This window comes from Dipodomys merriami, unplaced genomic scaffold (assembly GCF_024711535.1).
Source record: "Dipodomys merriami isolate MVZ:Mamm:240054 unplaced genomic scaffold, mDipMer1.0.p SCAF_6, whole genome shotgun sequence".
In the NCBI taxonomy this organism is placed as follows: Eukaryota; Metazoa; Chordata; class Mammalia; order Rodentia; family Heteromyidae; genus Dipodomys; species Dipodomys merriami.
The window spans coordinates 29,833,847-29,854,726 of NW_027206179.1; the positions used below are offsets into that span (position 1 = coordinate 29,833,847).

The 20,880-nt window shown below is 33.0% G+C and overlaps 1 long non-coding RNA gene across 1 annotated transcript in view; it reads left to right on the top strand.

The window, feature by feature from the left end:
- Nucleotides 1–20,880, top strand: part of LOC138813508 (uncharacterized) — a 31,205-nt gene that overhangs the window by 3,294 nt on the left and 7,031 nt on the right. Inside the window, exon 2 of the long non-coding RNA XR_011367827.1 lies at nucleotides 2,831–2,940. This is a non-coding gene — a long non-coding RNA (uncharacterized lncRNA). The remainder of the gene's footprint in view (nucleotides 1–2,830; nucleotides 2,941–20,880) is intronic.

The window sequence follows — 20,880 nt, forward strand, 5'->3', positions numbered from 1 at the left end:
GATCCAGTTTCTCTTTAACTGCAGAAATTATGAATTATATCATACCACTTGTAATGACTACACTTAAAATGAGATAAAATGATAGCAATCATGCTTCTAGCATCAAAGCAATATAGTAAGGTAGCTATTGTTTAGAACCTCATTTTTATTGAGTTGGTTGACAGTTGTGTGGTCATATTAATTATGAAAATTAACTGATCCAGAGAAAAGCAAATTTGGAATAATTTGTGTAACTCTCACACTGAATGCATTTCATTCACTATATTGGCAATGTAATGAAATAATCTTTCAAATACTAATTGAAATCATAAACATAATTTTAAATGTTTTAAGGTGATAGAAGGAAATATATCACAATTATTCTGTTCTAATCCTATTTCGAAAGACAGCCTTATGAATCTACTAAAATAAATAAGAAAAAAAATTATATTTTTGAAAATGCCCAAATGCTACCTATATGTTAAAAGCAAATAAATAAATAAGCCAGGCACAGTGGCAAAATTTTGTAATCTTAGTTACTCAAGGGGCTGAGGTGGGAAAATTGTATGTTCAAGGACAATCTAGGCAAAGGTAGAAGGACCGTAGTTCCAAAAATTAAATAAAAACTTAGTGCTGGAGTATAGATCAAACTATATATACTACGCATACTTTAAGATTTTATGTATATGCATAACTTGAATTCATTTCATTTTATATTTTTGTTGAAATTTATAAATTTATTACATTAACAATATACTTTATATTATGGTTTAATTCTGGTCTTTAAGAAGTTTAAAATTAATTTACTTTTACATATGCTGAGTAAAATTACTCTCAATTAAAGGCTGAGATATGTATGAACAACTTATGCTTAGTTTTTGTTCTTGTTTCTGTTCTATATTATTTTACTCCTAGAAAGAAAAATGTAACTGTGTGTTCTTGTGTCTTGTTGGTCTATATTTGGCCCTTTGGCTGTGATAAAGAGCTCATGAAAGTACACCTTTTTTAAAACTGACTTTAAGCTTTATTGTGAATCAAAAAATGTAGGAAGTATTTCAGAGAAGCAAGGAACACATGTGTGAAATCACATGAAACAGAAACCTTATAATATCTTCAAAGGAAATTTAAACATTTCTGGGAACCATATTATTTTAACAAGTATTGTCAGGAAATTTAACCTCATTTTAAACTTTTCACATAGAAACACATTATTTTTGTTTTAATTTTATGGCTTTAACAGCCATAAAAGATAAAAACATTCTGCTCACCACTGACTGAATTCTATTCTCATTTCAAAAAGTACCTAAGTATATTGTTACTCAGATACATATAATCTCCAAAAGAAACACATTTATAAATTATAAATTCTATTCCTTTTGATACTTTCTTGACAGTATAATCTATATTGGCCTCTTGGTTAACAAACATGGGACTGTTTGTTTGTATGGTTCCTTAACAAATGTGAGGCTGTATGTTTCTTTTAACATATTCAGTGCTGGCAAAGTTTTGTAGTTATTTGCAATGCTGATTCCACGACACAACTGTATCTGAAATCAATTTTATCAAACACCAGTCATAGTAATTAAAACTGCCCTTAGTTTCAACTAAGCATGATGTTCCTCCAATAGCTTGGGATGGAAAAAGAGGAAAAAAGCAATTGAGAAAAACAAGGTATATTTCATTATACATCATGTCTTCTTAATATAGCACATGTGTTGCCAGATGAAGTATTTTTCTTTTCTTTCTTTCTTTTTTTTTTTTTGGATTAGGATTGCAGCTCCTAGATCACCACAGACAGCTAAAGTAACAGTTGAAAAGTGAGGTTTTCGTCCAATAGCTTTTCACTGGCAGAATTGCCTCTCCGAGAATATATATTTCTCTGTTTGGAAACAGAAGCTCCTGTCATGCTTCAGTAACTTAACAAAAAGAACACAGCAGATTTATAACAATGCTCCTGAGACTCTTGGAAAGAGTTGCATCTATGCAAAAATAAAATAATTATTTTTTTACAACTGATTGAAATTATGTTTTCTTAACAAAGCTTAATAAAATGCCTTGTTTCCCATAAGATACTACATAAAGCACCTCCAAAGCATATTATAAGCAGTAACTGTGCTTTCTATAGGCTGAAAAATAATCCATAAGAACAAATTGAGAATGTTTAAAGAGATAGTTATATGTAATTATAAAGAATGAAAAAACGAATCTCAAATTTAAAAATATTTACATAAACATTATTTGTATAATCAGTTCTTCTTGGGAAAGTTATTGAGCCAATAATTCATATTTGACAATATCTATCATCTATCTATCTGTCTATCATGTTTGTGTGAATATGTTTCCAAAAGAAGAGAGAGAGAGAGAGAGAATAAACAAATCAGTTTTCTAAGGACTTATATGTTTTAATGGATAAAAGTTTTGCTAAGACTTAAGTTGTTTTTGTCAGGTGAGGGAAAACAACTTGCAGGCCACTGGAGTGTGGAATTCTCAATGTAGGTTCCGGTGTCTGCATTGTGAGATATTCTAGAGAAGCGAAGACAATGAACCGTCCTAGATGGGTTAGACATGTGCTGCCTGGAGGCTGGGTGCTGCAGCGAAGATTTCCTAAGCTTCTGTCAAGCTCCATTAATCTGTCCTTCTCAGAGTGTGTGCTATTGGAAATGGTAGTCTCCATAATTTAAACCTCAGATAAAGGGACAAGAAAAAAAATCAAACCATGTTCTTTTCCCAGTGTCTTTCCTTTTAGTTATATTAATTTCACCATTTCCTTAGTATCTTAATGTTCAAATGCTTTAATCATAACACATCCTTTCGTATTCTCATTTCTCATAATAAAAAACTGTCTTTTCAGAAAAAAAACTGGAAGCATTTTCTGTGATTTCAAGCTGATACTATTCAAAACACTGACAATTTGAAAGATACTTGTCCAGTTGTTGCTGTCGTCTTTTTCAAACTTCACAGGTACATTTTTTTTTAAATTTCTCCCTTCTTTTTGAGGAAGGACTAGTAATTTTACCTCTCATTTGCAATCTAAGTATCTTAAATGTTCCTGATTGAAAGGGTGTGTGTGTGAGAGAGGAATTAGAAGAGAATCAAGCACTGACATTCCAATGTGGCCAAAGATGGGCAAACAATGAGACCACACAGCTACAGTGTTGTAACTCCTCTGTACAGTATGTTCACAAATAAAATAAAATCAAATAAAAAAAAAAGCATGGCAGACATCACACACCCTGACAGGTATGGAATGGAGCATCTCGGTCATGTGATGGTACCCATCTCTCTCTCCACAGAGAAATGTGAGGGTGACTGGTAGGTTGAGTAGAAATGGCCTCTGAGGAATGAATAGCTATGCAGAATAATCTCTCCAAATTATCCCTGTACCTCTATGAATCAATTCTATTCCAAATCTAGCTTTGTTTAGATGCATGTGAAGGATGAGATTTAACTCTGCTTCTGAGCAATGGAAATAATTATCAAACTCATTGGAAGGAAACATGATTTACTCAATACATCACAACTTCCCACTGTTGTAGAGCAAGAAGTACAGTTTAAATGGAAGTGGATCCTGGTTAATAGTTGATTTTTGAGATCAGTTTGTAACAGATTCTTACACTGATGGGTAAACATTAAGAAAATTGAAGCCTGCAGCACTACAAAAATAGCAAAATAAAATATATACAATATGTTTACTTCAATGTTTCAGTGTTGAACATAATAAACACTGTAATATTTTATGAATAAAGCATAATTAGAAACAGCCAGACAATGTGGCTCAATCCCATAACCCCAGCTATGCTAGGGGAAAAATGGGATAGGAAATTTGAAGTTTGAACCCAGCCTTGGTAAAATATTACCAAGATATTATCTAAAAAAAGTTATTATAAGAAGGTACTGGTGGCTCACTCCTGTAATCCTAGCTACTCAGGAGGCTGAGATTTGAAGATCGAGGTTCAAAGTCAGCTGGGCACAAAAGTCTGTGACACTCTAATCTCTTATAAACCACTCAGAAAACCAGAAGTGGTACTGTGGCTCAAGTGGTAGAGTGCTAGCCTTGAGCTGAAGAGCTGAGGAAGGGCACCCAGGCCCAGAGTTCAAGTCACATGACTGCCAATAAAATAAAATAAAAAGTGATTATAGTGGCACATGTCTATAATACCAATTAGATGGAATGTGTAAATCAGAGGATTGCAGACTAAGGCCAGTTCTGGGAAAGAAAGAGAGAGAGAAGAGGAGAGGGAGGGAAGGAGGGAAAAGAAAAAGGTAAGTTTTTGTCTGAGAAGTAATTAAAGCAAAATGGAACAGGGCCATGACTGCAGCGGTAGAGCAACTGCCTCACAAACTCAAGGCCTGGTGTTCAAAACCCAATATCCACCTCAGTTTTTGGTTTTTGGAAATTTTTCTATAATATTTAATACAGAATATGTCCACTTGGTTATGTAATAGTTGCTAAATGAAAAGGCATTTGGTCCTTGTCCCATTAAAACAAATGTTATTTTCAATTATATTTTGATGAGGGGAGTGCAAAACATTCAGGATTAGAATGAAAAAAAATATACATTTAGACACATGGGAAAACACATTAACATTTTTACTTCATGTGAATTTTCCTTTCAATAATTCTGAAATTGAGTCTCACCAATTCTTCTAGGCAAACAGAAGAATCCACATTAAAATATCAAGGTATATGGAACTTTAAGAAAAATGTTCCAGAAGGAATCCTGGGGCTGTCTTTGTAAATTCATTGTAGATATTATCTTCTCTTAGTACTAGGATATCATTTATCTACTCAGGATAATATCTCAGTTTAACTCATCAAATTTTATTCTATTAATTTTTATTTATTCATGAAAAAATGAACATATCTAGTAAAATTATTATATAAATTCCTCAAGGTGATTATATTTTTATTATCTTTAAGTACTTGTACAAAGGAGTTCCCATTTAAAAAAGAGTTTATAAAATACAACATATCTTGATCAGGTCACCTCTTTTTATCATTCTTACTCATTCCTCCCCTAAATGTGTATTTATTATAATACTAAGCATCTTCTTTTTAGTAAATAAATGATTCCATGTGTCTAACAATAAAATAATTTCTTAAAACTTATATTTCACCTAATTGTATAATTGCAGGTTTTTTCTGTCTTTCCTTTCATCTTTGGTTTATAGCCTTTTGTCAATATTTTGATTTCTGTACCCTTTGTCTTGTATATAAGTATATCTGATTTTGGGAAGGAAAGGGGTAGCACCGAAATGGTGGGACAAAGGGTGAACCAATTCAACATTGATAGTAACAGACACCATGTTGGAAATGAACTATACACTCAGGGAGAGAGAGGGAGAAAGGGAAAACCTGGGAGAGAAAGAGGAGGAGGTGACAGTTCAAAAGGAAATGTACTCATTATCTGACTTATGTAACTGTAACTCCTCGGTAAATCACCTTTACAGTACATATATTTTTAAAAGAGCAACCCATAGTCTACCCATTTTATATGTGGCTTCTAGAGGTTAAGTGAATATAAAAAGTCATGAATGGAGAAGGAGGTAGAGGAAGAATTAATCATGAATATCTACACAGGTGTTCAGGATGGCCTAATTGTCATTGTTATTGCTATGTATAGAAAATACATTTTTGTACAGTCATACTTTTCTCATTGATTATAATAGTATTTTGACATTTTAAGAATGTGAACGGCATTGAATAAGGTTGAAGTAATCATTTGCTTCAGCGTGCTGTGTTTCTATAACATCTTTAGACAAAGTTTCAGCAACCCTTGAGGCAGAATTTAATGAGCTGTATTTCCTGCCTGAAGTGCCTGCAATATCCAGAATTCTGCCAGGAATCGAGAGACCCCCTCAACCTGAGGATGATTATGTCTTTGGGAGCTCCCAGGTTGGTCAGAGTTATATTTAAGTAGATTTGAAAAACATGCCATTTTCTGACATGATGTCAAGAAACCACACAATCCTTCCAGAATGAATTTCAAATTATTAACTTAGCACAAAAGGCCATTCCCAACTGAGCTCCAGATTTTTCTAGCCTTCTGACATACCTGAGCCATCTATACTATACCTTAAATGTACATACATCAACTTGCTATCTCTGAATGCTTTTATTTCATTTCTATATTGCCCTCCATGTGAAATATTTTATGATTGCCTGTATTATTTGCTCTTAAAGTAATCATTTAAAGATTCTTGCTCTGTAGAATGTCTCTTGTTCTATTTGTGAAGACAAAATTCACCTTGTTTCTATTGTATGTGTTATAGAGCAAATTGTGGTCATAAACACTATACAAATTATTGATTTGTGTGCTTATTTGTCCATAATTATTTGCTGTTAAGTTATAGATTTCTTGGGGTGAAAAAATAATCTAGTGATTTAATCTTCAGCAAGCTTTAAATTATTGCATAATGTGAAAATCAAGAATTCCCTTAGGCTTTTCTGACAGGAATTTATTTGACTATCCACACACAAAATGTCTCTCTCAGTCTTTTGAAGAAGCCTTTTATCTTCAGGTTCATTGTAGAGGTTAATCAACTCAATGATTAAAAGTAAGCATTAAATAAAAGTTCAGAACTTGTCACTGTTATCTGGATGCCTCAGTTTTATTGAAATGTAACTAGCAATAGTGAACAATGATAAATTTACTTTTGAATACATTAGCCTGGAATGTTAAGTAGTAGTGTATTTAAAGAAGTTGCCTTAATTTTGGATGTATGCTAAACTCTACAAAATAGTTATTCATTATTCATAATGAATAATCATTAGAGATTTGGAGAAGTCTGAAACTCCTGTGTGAGACATCCTCTGGATCATGTCTGAGGAGCAATTTTCCAAATAATTCTGAAGATTAAGATGAAGCTTGTGACATAAAGGTTGATGCAAACCTAAATCACAGTGGAGGTCTACTGACAAAAATAAATATTATGACAAGAAAGGAAAAGGAATAGCTATCAAAATATATAGTATGTTTTTCTTTCCATCTGTTGTGGGGCCTGAACTCTGGGCCTGGATGCTGTCCCTCAGCTCTTCAGCTCACAGCAAGCTTTAAGCCACAGCACCACCACTTCTGGCTTTTTCTGCTAATATGGTGCTGAGGAATTGAACCCACGGCCTCATGCATGCAAAGCAAGCACTCTACCACTGAGCCACCTTCCCAGACCTACACAGTATATTTTTAAGGTTCAAGGCCAAAGCTGGAACACATTGCTGCAGAAGCAGTGAGTGGAAAATGATCAATATAAACAAATGCTACAGAGCAACAGGAAGAATATTGGATATCTTTGTTGGTAAGTTTCTTAGGTAATTTTGTTGGAGTCAAAGTTTCAGAGACTGTTACACTGGATTGAGATATGAATGGAGGTAATAAAAAAGAAATAATTGTCCTTAAGGAAAATCCTTCTCTATGGCCTCTGTTATGTCAGGAATACAGAGTACAAAGTCATCTGCTAATTATTCAAGATATAAAATATTGGTAAAAAAGAAAAATCTCAATGAAGAAAAATTAAGCAGTTGAATGCATTCCTGGAACACTCACTCACACACACACACATATGTACTTAGCGAATTAGTTGATTATTGTTATATTGTAACAGAGAAATGAACATTTTCATTCAGTAAATAAAATACATGATTTTTAGGTTAATGATTTTGAAAATAGAGATATTTAAACAAGATATCATTGTTAGTAAATATAAAAGGAATTTGTGAGCATTGAACTGTCTATATGCTGCATGTATTTTGAACCAATCAAATGCTTAACACAATTTTGTAAATTTTATAGGACTTTTAGGATTCCAATTGTTGTTATTTGTTTTGCAAATAACTGCTAATAAGAAAAATAATTTACATTTATATTCAAGGTCAGTTTTCACTGTTTTATTCATTGAAGAGTTTCCTATATATTGATAATTTCATTTTTGCATGTGTAGCAGGATAAAATATTTAAGATAATATCACAATTCGAACATGCTGAACAACAAAGCATCTACTCGAACTATTACCATTGTTCTAAAATTATTAACTTGATAATATATAGTGAATTAACATCATTTTTGTTTGCTTTTTGTTTGGATATTTTTAATGATCCATTTTTGTATATATGTTAATGTTTTCATATTTCCTGTGAATATATTCAAACCAAGATGTCACCCTTGACATATGTTTTAAATGTTTTCTAATAATTTTTAAATTGAATGTTTTATTTTAGATAAACTTGTTTAGATATGTCAGTCTCTACAGAAAGGCTTAGATCTCTGCCTTAATTCAGAAGTACAGATCCATTTGAGTCATTCAGTATGTTATTCTGACAGTCTATGGGATGAAATTTTTTTGTGTAAGTTCTTGAATTATTTCTTTTCATCTTTCCATCCCATGCTTTTTTTTATTGTTCTACCAAGTTCTATGAGCCAGGGTATTATTACTGAGACTAGTGAAAATTCTGGTCCTTTCTGTACCAGGCTGTGAGCAGGTCTTGACCACAGAATGACAGAGTAACTTCAGTATACTAGGTCTTAAAAAATACTAAGCACGGGGCTGGGAAGGTGGCTCAGTGGTAGAGTGCTTGCCTTGCATGCTTGAGGCCCTGGGTTTGATTCATCAGCACCACATAAGCAGAAAAAAAAAAGCCGGAAATGGCGCTGTGGCTCAAGTGGTAGAGTGCTAGCCTTAAGCTGAAGAGCTGAGGGACAGTACCCAGTGCCAGAGTTCAGACCCCACGACCGGACACCCCCCCCCCCAAAAAAAAAAAACCTAAGTAATTTCTCTTGTGTCATGCTGAATTACAACATTAAATGTTGTATTTTCCTTAGATAGTTCCAAGCTTTCATTGCTCTGGCTATATCTGGAATCAGTATTGCTTGTTATGCACCAGCTACAGGGTATTGAACAGCAAAGAGAATAAAAATAGCAGCACAAAGAAAACAAGGACTGATTGTAACTTCACAGGTCATCATCCCATCTTAAACTTAAAATTCCATTGTGACACTACTGAAGAGAAAGCTAGGGGAAAAAAAAGAAAGTAACAGACTACTTGTCTCTCACATTCATCCAATGAAAATTTCCTATTCAGTTATTTGTCTCTGTTTGCTTACTGATACTAATTTAATGAATAGCATGCTTTAATAACCATTATTCTCATGAAGACCAGGGTGTCAATTATAATTTTGAGGCCATCAGAATATACATATCTGGGGATGCTTATGCTACTCTAACAGGATGTGAAGAATGGGTGGATTAAACAAGGGAAATGAATGTCATATTTCTTTTTTAATTTAATTTAATTTTATTGTAAAGTTGCTGTGCAGAGGGGTTACAGCTACATGAGTAAGGCAATGAGTATGTTACTTGTTGATCATTGGTACCCCTTCCCTTCCTTCTTGTGGTCCTACCATCACTTCCCTCCCCCCACCTCCAATACCTCTCCCACCTCATCCCTTCTGTCCTTGTTTCAGCACTTTGTTGTTATTCCCCTTCCCTTCCCCAGATTAGACAAATACACACACACACACACACACACACACACACACACACACACACACACACACACACACACACACACACACACACACACACACAAGATTCAGGGTACCAAAATCAAGTACAGTGGAGTTTGTCAAACTTCTGAAGGATGTTTTGACTGAGGGCTCTTCTTGGTTTGCAGACACCCATCCTCTCAATGTGTGGAAAGAAAAGGAATGAAGGCATTTCTCTATATCTTGTTAAGAAGTCATTGATCTCATGGTGAGATCTTCAGTCTCATGAACTAATTACTTCCTGAATGCACAAATAATAAATATTATCAGATTGAAATATGAATATTTCTGTTCAATATACTAAGAATTATAAAGATGAGATTTTTTTAAAAAAAACATAGTGAAGATAGTGATTAAACATAATTTTTCAGGAAATGAATTCATACCCAATAAGATTGGGTCTGTTTGGTATTTTTATTTTTTCCCCAAACTTAAATATCAGATGTTTGGCCTAGAATAGACACATCATTAGCAATACACATGAGGTCTCATTTGAAATTTCCATCTTGTTTTCCTTTAGATTATCTGGCAAACAAGAAACATTTAATTACTTTTAATCAGTAAAATGAGGTACATCTTAAAGCCTTGATTAAGCAGATTTTAGTAAATATCCAACAGCAATTAAGAGTCTTCACCTTCAAATCTAGGTTGGCAGAACTTGTACTAAGTAATCATATTAGTAATGCCACATACCCTAGTATTTTGCTTTAAATGAAAATCAACGTAATCTAAATCATTAGAAACAATCATTAGAAACAAACAAAAAATCAGAATTTAAGGAAGATTTAGGAATAATTCTCAAATTTTTATTGGGATAGAAATAATGCTTTTAAATTTTGAAATACTTATATGTGTGAGTGTGTATGTATATATTTCTGTATTAGTTATAAAACTAAATTTAGAAAGTTATACTAATAGCAGATCACTTATTTAGATGTTTTTGTCCTTTTTAAAATCAATTATACTTCTTTTGTAAACTGACAAATTTAAATACAATTTTTTATTCTATTTTCAAATACATTTTCTGAGAAATTAGAGCCCAATTGTATCCATGTTAAAAATAATTCAGCATTCTCATAATATGAATCATTCAATGCTATAACCTTTAAAAGTTTTCATGATAGTGATAGTGATGTCTGGTTGTACATCATATTAATAATGTATGATAGACATACTTCATCTCAAAAATTGATAACCTCTGATGCTTTATGAGAGAAAATTCAAATCTTTGCTGAATTATAACTGGTATGTAATTCTCAAAACTCAGAAGGTCATATAAGAAAGTGAAGCTTCAGCTACAATAAAAAAACAAGAGAAGCCCAGACACAATTAAGAATTAAATGCAAAAGGGTATTTTGATGAGAATTTGGAACAGAAAAGGGAATTGGGTACAAACTGAGATATGAATAATATATGGGTTTTAAATAGCAGAATTCAATTATCTTGACAAATGTGACAGAGAATTGTAATATGGTACTAGGGAATGATGGGTGTTGGGTATATAAAAATGTCTTTGCTGTCTGTTTGATTTGTATAAAATTTCATTGCAAAAGAAAATGTTTATTTTTAAAAGTCAATAGATGATCCTGGTGCCCTGGCTCATGCCTGTAACTAGCTATTCAGGAGGCTGAGATCTGAGGATCACAGTTCAAAGCCAACCCCGGCAGGAAAGTCCTTGAGACTCTTATCTCCAATAAATCACTAGAAAATTTGGAAGTGGCACTGTGGCTCATATGGTACAGTGCTAGCCTTGAGCTGAAGAGCTGAGGGACAGCATCCAATCCCAGAGTTCAAGCCCCACGACGAACAAAATAAAATAAGTCAATAGATGAAAAATTCATTGTCTTAAATATGTAGAAAAATAATCTTAATGAAAAATATGCTCTGCTTAATTATATTAAAGTCACTATGGTTTAAGTATCCACTGTATATAATAGTATTAAAACATTAGGATCTCATAGGAAGACACAAATTTCATAATACATATTGAAAAATTGTACAGCAACATTAATCATTAAGGAAATACAAATGGAATGAAGTACTGTTATATCTTACAAAATAGCTAAGATACGTGGTCTTACAACAACACACTAGAAGTAATGCAAATGCCAATTGATAGGTACAGGATAAATAAATGTATTTTAAACATTTGAAGCTTTGTTATTTAGCAATAACATTAATGCATAATTAATGCAAGAGATAGCCTGGTTACATTTCAAAATAATTAAGCTGTTTGAAAATTGACACAGATTTTATACTGAATAATTCAATTTATATGTTTAAAATTTTAGAATATACTTAATGCTTTCTAGTGATAGGGAGCAATCAAGGGTAGGAATGAATAAGTTTGGAGATGGAAACAAGATGGTTTTTCTTCTATTTTTCTTTTTTAATTTTCATTTCCTTTTTTCTTGTTTTCTTGCTTGTTCGTTTATCAGTCTTGGAGGGTAAGGGGAGACACAGAAATGATGGGACAAATGATGGACAAATACAGTGGCAATACTAGATAATGTGTTTAAAATGAACTATAAAACTTGCATGTGGGGATGGGAGGGAAACTGGAAGAAAGGAAGGGAAGGGATCACTTTGTTCAATGTACTCTATCTGACCTATGTACAGATAACCCTTTTGTACATTACCTTTACAATAACAATAAATACATTTTAAAGAAAGAAAAGGAAGATTTGTAAAGAGACAGAAAATATTTTTTCAGGGTGGTAGATATAATATTCAGTGTTGAGAATTTTGAATTGTATGCACAGTCATACTTCTAATTAATTTGGAGTATGAAGTTATTTCGTGTCAATTATACTTCAATAAATCCATATTTAAAAAGTCTGATATTAGGGGCTGGGAAGGTGGCTCAGTGGTAGAGCACTTACCTTGCATGCCTGAGGCCCTGGGTTCGATTCCTCACCACAATATAAGCAAAAAGAAAAAAAGCTGGAAGTAGCTCTGTGGCTCAAGTGATAGAGCGCTAGCCTTGAGCTGAAGAGCTGAGGGACAGTAGTTCAGAGTTCAGGCCCCACGACCGGACCTCCCCCAAAATAGTCTGATATTGAGAGTATATTATAGGAAACAGATAAAACATAGCTTCACTCAACTTTAAAAATCTTGTATTCTCTTAAGAGCAGGTGATTTAAATGTATCATTTTTCAAAGCTACATAGCCAGTGTTTCCATAGATCATTTTAAGATCTCACATAAAATGAAACCCCAATTTTCTCATTTCATCAAAGCCAATAACTCAAGCTTAGGGACACATTTACTGAATCCCTATCATTTTCTAAAATGCTTGTAGACATAAAATATCAAACAATACATTGGGTACATACATAATGTGTACAATAACATATACAATATATACTCCATACATATACACGTATGTACATATGAATATATAATATGTACATGTCTGTACATGTATATATGTGTACAGACACTTAAACACTAATATAGGTATGTATACATACATACATGTATATATTCATATATGTATTTATATGAACATATATGTGTGCACATACAATTATGTGCATGCATGCATAGACAGAGGCATGTTTACATGCATATACACATTTATACATGCGTGTTTACCTATATATGCATTTTCATGCATTCATGTATAGATACATTTTATGCATATTAAATATACAATAACTACATCTAGATTTTCTATTTCAGATTTTCAAGAAAAACACATTTTGAATTATTTATAAACGGTGCTACATTTAAAATACAGCATTGTTATTTTTCTCCAATATACCAAACTAATTTCATGAATTTATATTCAATTATTCACCTTCTTCTTAAGATATGAATATAAAGCGTAGATAGATAGACAGATAGATGATAGATGTGTGTGTTTGTCTATGTGTATATGTGTCTCTGTTGGAAGATGAAAAAAAGCAAAAGGAAAATTTGTGTGTACTATTTTCATCTGCAATGTCTAATCTTCCTAAGAACTCCCTGGAGTAGTCACAGAGTGTAACACTGCAGATTTCCTTAAATTAAATCTTTTGAGAACATTGGATGATTGCTCTCAAAACTGACAGTAGTCAAGAGGAAAATATAGCTTCACATTCTAGTTTTATTATCTTTAGACTTTTAATCAGGTTAAAACATATCCCAGTAGCATCAGATGTAAGTGTTCTTTCTCTAACACTCTGAAAACATGTAATTACTCAAGAGAATGTAAGGAGATTCTTTAAAAAGTTATAGCTGATACATTCAATCTTTTATATCTGGGTGGCTTGTGCAATTTGAATGTTGATGTTGATGTTAACAATCTTTTATTTCTCCTAGTAGTAGCAGTTCCAAATTTTGAGAAAAAGTTTTTAACTTTGCGTAGTTAACAGTTTCAGTGGAAAAAATTCTGTAATTCACAAATTCTAATTAGAAGGGAGAGAATTTAAATTTCTATTATTCAAATAAATTACGTTGACATTAACATATGCATATTTTATATTTTGTCACATATATTGTTGCACAGTTCATTTTTTAAGTATTGAATGTTTTAAGTATAAACAGTATTAATGAAATGTTTAAACGGATTATTTTGAAACTAAAATCCAAATTGTTAATAGGTTAATTGTTATCTCTTATTTGGATATTTAAAGTCTTATCATTAAAACTTTGTATTCTCTTTACCATTGTGTTGGGCTATTCTACTTTTAATTTAAAAAAGTAATTGTATTAATAATGTAGATAATTTAAATATCCCTCCCCTTCTCTTCCTCCTCCTCTCTAGGCACCAAGTTAGACCACTAAGAACACAAGATACTTTGCAGCTTTACATTTTACTTTTTGTGGCCAGAGGTTTGGAACTAATAAAGATAAGGAGGAAAAAAAGAAAAAAAATCGAGAATTTCTTATTTATCTTATGTAGATAAAATGTTATCCTCCTTATTCCACATTGCTTTTTATGCTAGCAAGTCTTTCATGTGGATATAATAAATGATTAGCATGGTTTGGCAAATTAACAGTGAATAATAACTAATGAAAAGAGTAAAGAGAGATAGAGGAAGGGAATGGATATATTTAAAGAAGTATACATTTCATTTTACAGTGTTATGCTTCTCATATGTGATATTATATCCTCTTAGAAAAAATGTATCTAAAAGAGTAAACAATGAATTTCTGAGTTGAATGTTTTGTAAGTGATGTGCGTCCTCTACAAACGAGTTCATTATCTTAAGTAAATTATAATCATAGATCTTAATTAAGTATATTTGAATAAATCTTTATTTCTATAATTGTATTACTCGGGAATATTCACACATCCTAAGATACTTATTTGTAACCAAGTTATGCTATTTATAATAACACGCTTGTTGTTTTTCTTTTTTCCTCCTTTCTTCCTTCCTTCCTTCCTTCCTTCCTTCCTTCCTTCCTTCCTTCCTTCCTCTCTCTCTCTCTCTCTCTCTCTCTCTCTCACTCTCTCTCTGTGTGCTGGTCTGAGTCTTCATCTGGACTGGTGCTGTCACTGAGTTTTTGTACTCAAGACTAGCACCTTATCAGTTGAGACACAGCTCCATTTCTGGCCTTTTGGTGTACTTAATCAGAGATAAGAGTCTTATGTACTTTTGCCTTATAAGTAAGTAAGAGTTCAATGCATGGCAATAGCACAATTCCTAACCATTGTGAGAATTCACTGTGGCATGCAAGTAGAACAATGTGCAGTATGCCTTTTATATATGGAGGACTTCATAAATCACAGTGGCACAATAATGGTACTCAAATTCAGAAACGATAGTAAATTCTAACATCCTTTCATTTCAGAGCACAATAATATATTTAAAAAACTCTTGTGGATGATGTCATATGCATTATTTTATGCTAAACACTAAGGACATCTTCATAAGAATATAGACTTTCTGAGTATAGGGTTGAGTTTTCCATTGTCCTACATGCTATAGGATGGTCCTAACTTTGACAGTCAGCAGTCCCTGTGCTCTGAACACAAAGAATTAACAATCACTCTCACTGCCCTTTGTTTTCTGATTTCCATTTATGACACTAGATGAGAACAAATGTTTTCCCCCAAGTCTGTTTAAATGTATTACCTGAGATATGGTAGATTTCAGGGGAGAACTCAAAGGGAGTAATTTATTAGAGAGGCTGACTCACATCAAAATAAAGACCAGAAAAACATGTATCTGGAAAGTGGAATAGGGATCAAGAAGAAGTGTAGAAGTAAAGAGAGAGAGAGAGAGAGAGAGAGAGAGAGAGAGAGAGAGAGAGAGAGAGAGAGAGAGAGGAATAAGGAAGAATGTAATCATAACATTCAGCGAATATCCTACAAAATTAAGGAAACTGAGGGGAGGGGAGGGTTAGGAGGAAAGGGATGGGGAAGAATGATGGTATGCATTGATCAACATACATTATATTCATAAACTTCTTAGTTGAATGGCAACTCCCACTCAACAAATGAATAAGTCCCATTATTTTTTTTTAATTTTGTATGTGTAAGAGAAGTCTAGAGCATGAGAATATATAATTGGTATGCATGAACTTACTTGGATGGATGAATTATTAAATGAATGTTATTTGATGAAAGATTCTAAAATAATGGCAAGAATGAGAAGGATTTGTTAAAATGGAAGGAATGCTAAAATAATAATATAATAATATAATGTGGTGGAAAAAGGTCAGTTAAAAAGTGAAAAATACTTGATGCTACCTATGAATTATGTACAGGAAATGAAATTCCACAAAGATATGGCAGCAGATGTTTGAGATCTACAACACTTTAGGTGTTGATAAGGATTTTTCCGACAGTGGAAGAAAAATACAAATCGGGATATAAGAAGTTCAGATTTAATCTTATAAATGCGTTAGAAACACATGCATAAAAGAAAAAAACATTAAAATACATATCTAAGAGTTCATTATTATCTCTTTGTTGTTTTGTATGTCCCTCCCCCACAGTATAACCCCTGCTTTCACTATATTTGATGTCAGTATAACTTGTGGAGGAGATGGGGAAAAACCAGTTGTTTAAGGATACAGGTGGACCTGTTGCAACAATGTGAAGTACAAGTTGTCATGTCCAAAACGAGCTTTACAACGTCGGTGCGGGGGGGGGGGGGGGGCGGGGTTGGAAGGGGGGGAAGGAGAAAGATTGGGATTGGGATGGGGGGGGAGGCTGGGAAGGGATGTGAAGGGTAAACAAAGGAGGAGGCTGCAATGCTTGGTAAGAAATGTATGCATTATCCTGCCCATGTAATTGTAACTCCTCTGTACAGTATGTTCACAAATAAAATAAAATTAAATTAAAAAAATAATGAAATTTGCATTTAAAAAAAGAAGTTCAGATTTTTGATCATGCCAGCTTTCTATGTGAAGCAAAATTCTTTTTTTTTTTTTCAGGTAAGGGGTAGGTTTATTCATCGTTCAGGCTTGTACCAGGCCATCTTGGTCCTCCATGCAGTGGGGAAAGCCTGGGAAAGAGAGAACTGGGAAAGAGAGAGGAAGAGAGAGAGCTGGGTAAAAGCTAAGAGAGAGATAGAAAAGAGAGAAAATAGGTAGAAAAGAGCAGAGAGCTGGGAAAGAGGAGAAGGAAAGAGCTAGAAAAGAGCAGAGAGCAGAGAGAGCAGAGAGTGAAGCAAATTTCTTAACAAGATTTTTTTTCTTACAAATTCACATAAATTTTCATTTCTAAGTGTTATAAGAACAGCCAAAATGTTTTCCTGAAAATAGAATTTAAGAAAAATAAATAATAAAATAATTTGATAATACTACTAAAAATAATACCAATTTAGATAGTCATGATTCTGGTAATGATTCTTGTAACCAACATTTTCTCATTTATTCTTTTAATAATATATAGAATACTCTAGTCAGACTTTGATTGTTTTATGTTAAAAGAATTTTAAAAATATGGCCTAAAAAGCAAGTTAATAGTGTATTTCAGTTTATTTTAGACGAGATTGGGCGCATTCAGGGTGGTATGGTCGTAGACTTCAGTTTATTTTAGAAAAAAATATTAAAAAACAAAATACTAGAAACAAGGAGGCTTTTAGACAAGTTTATGCTTTTAAATGAATACTGGTTTTGAAACAAAGATACCGACATCAGCAGACAGAAACATCTATTTATATTCTTTCATCATCTACCATTATCATCAGAACTTTAGTTCAAGGTAGTTTGGTACTAAGTAGAGAGAAGATTTATGTCACAATTGAACACTGCAGAGTCCCTCATCAAACAAAGCACAACAAACAGATAGCATTCTGAACGTTTGCATTTGCTATGAGCATGATTCATGTTATCAAGCATAGAAATCACAAACAATGTGACTTCCACCTTGACGGAACATTAATCAAGAGATAAAACTATATTGCAGCAAAATTCCATTTGGGCAGGAATATGACTGTGTAAGCAGTTTCCATCACACAATCTTTTTATGATTCACTTTATGATTTCAACAAGGGAACATAGGAGGTATTTTTTCTGAAATGACAAAATAAAAGTTTGTCCAAAGTATGACAAATTTATTATACCACATGTTAAGTCACCTTGAGCTTTTCTTCCAACCACAACATACAACTAAGAGTAAGGATGAGTACAACTTTCATTGACTTAAAATATTGTACATAAGACAAAGAATGTTGGTTATTTTTTTCTTTAAACTCATACTCATAATCAAGCTTCAGAGTTTATTTATTCTAAAATTAGCTTTCTTAAAACTTTACTGGTACTGCCGGGCGCTGGTGGCTCACGCCTGTAATCCTAGCTACTCAGGAGGCTGAGATCTGAGGATCGCGGTTCAAAGCCAGCCCGGGCAGGAGAGACCATGAGACTCCTATCTCCAATAAACCACCAGAAAACCGGAAGTGGCGCTGTAGCTCAAGTGGTAGAGCGCTCGCCTTGAGCTGAAGAGCTGAGGGACAGCGCCCAGGCCTGGAGTTCAAGCCCCATGACCGACAAAAAAAAAAAAAAAAAACTTTACTGGTACTAACCACAATACATATTTTTTACAATATTCTGTTATTTTACTGTGATAATTTGTGCTTCTTTGTTAAAATAATACCCAAAGAAGTGACAGGCTTTTTCCTATATAACATTAGAACAAGTAACTATAGTCTGAATATAAAATCTTTAATTGACACAAGTTTTGTAGTGTACATCTAACCTATGTTGAATAAAATGCACCACGTTTTTGGTATGTGGAAGAATCACCTGATTTTGGTTGATAAAAAATTATTTTGGCTTATAACTATTTGTTTATTTTGTAGAAGAGAATATCAATAATATTGGATATATACTATATATTATATACTATATGTGCTATATAGTATATAATATATACTATGTATACTATATGTACTGTATATATTATAATTATATACTGTATACCATATATACTATTATATATACTATACTATGACACTGCTTTCTTCCATGTTTTGTCTTAATAACATTAACTTCAATGTTATTTTTCTAAGTGACAAAATTGTGCTGAAGATATGTATATATATATATATATATGTTAATTACTCACTAAATAATCAGTGATCCAGATATCTAGAAAAACAATTTGATGGAATTCTCTAGAATTCAGGGATATAGTAACACAATATATGGTGACTCCACCCAGAGGTATGTAATTCTAGAAATCTGCATTTTCTTTGTATGTCCCCACCTCCTCTATCCTCAGCAAATTTTCAGGTGAAACACAGAAACTCTGTACCTCACACAGACATACAAGCAAGGACAGAAGTTCTAAAGCAAGACCTAAGATCTCTATTTACTCCCATACACATGAGCCCAAAAATTCATATATTCTGCAGGACATATGGGTTTATATTTGGGTACAAAGATATTATTCCAAAAAAACCACAGCAATAGGTAAACTTGCCTACTTTAAAACTTCAATAGAGGAATTATATTACTCATCATGTTATTTCCTTACCTACACCATGAAATGTAAGTTTTTTATAGCATCAGATTTTACCATTACTGCTATCACTAATTAGTTTGTAAAAAATCTGAATCTACTCATGAAAATTTTCCTCAAAATTTTAGCCATTCAACAAGACACAAGGAAATTCTCGACATATCAGATATAATTTTCCATAATCTTCAACTCAGCAAAAACGACTCTGCCATATTAAGTGACATGCTTGTAATTTTGGGTATTTTTTTGGGGAGGTGGGGCTTGAAATCTGGGACTGGGAACTGTCCCTGAGCAATTCAACTCAAGGCAAGTTCTCTACCACTTAAGCCACAGCACCACTTCCCGTTTTCTGATGGTTAATTGGAGATAAGGTTCTCACAGACTTTCCTTCCCAGGCTCGATTTAAACTGCAACCCTCAGATCTCAGCCTCCTGAATACATAGGGTACAGGCATGAGAAACCGGTGCCCTGCTTGCTTGTAATTTTTTTTTTTTATTGTGAAAATACTGTACAGAGGGGTTACAATTACATGGGCAAGATAATGAGTATATTTCTTATCAAGCATTGTAGCCTCCTCCTTTGTTTCCCCTTCCCATCCCTTCTCATCCTCCCCCTCAATCTTCCTTCCCGCCCCCCACAAAAGTTGTAAAGTTCGTTTTCGACATAACGACTTGTACATCTCATTGTTGCAATGGGTCCACCTGTATCCCTATTTAAACGATGTATTCATATTTTTTCTTTCATGCAATTGTTTGTAACACATTTATAAGATTATTTCTTTGTTGCTTTGTATGTCCCTCCCCCATGTTATAATAACCCCTGCTTTCACTGTAATTTTTTATAAGATATCATTATTATAATACCAATATCTCACATACCAGAACATTTATATGAAATAGATTTCCTACACATTTCTCAGTGACAAGTCTAGTTTTTATCTTATTATTATTATATTTTTGAAATCCCATTTTGTGGCAACGATTCAGTGTTCTGGTCATTGAAAAACAAGTCTCATTTCTCGGAGACTTTCATAACTTCTATTTTAATGCATATGGAATTATTACTGATCTGAGTTATCATCCTCTATATTACCTAACATTCTGGTATCTTATTTTTAAATTCATTTTCAGCAGTTTTTCCGCTCTCATTTAACTACCTCCTCCTAAATTTAAACATTAGACTTTCTCAACCCTCAGTAAACTACCATATAGAAAATGAATTCATAGATCAGAATGCTTTATGTTTCTTAATTTTCACATATTATCCACATTTCAAAAAGTTGTCTTTCATATTCTTCCAAGCTTGGTGTACTATGGCCACTAAGAAGTTCAAGTTAGAATACCAAACTAAAAGGAAATTCCAGAAACCCTGAATTACAAAACATTATAAATGTTTAAAAATATAATCCCTAGTAAGAAATGTAAGGGCATATTTTCCATATTCATACAGGTGATATAAGAC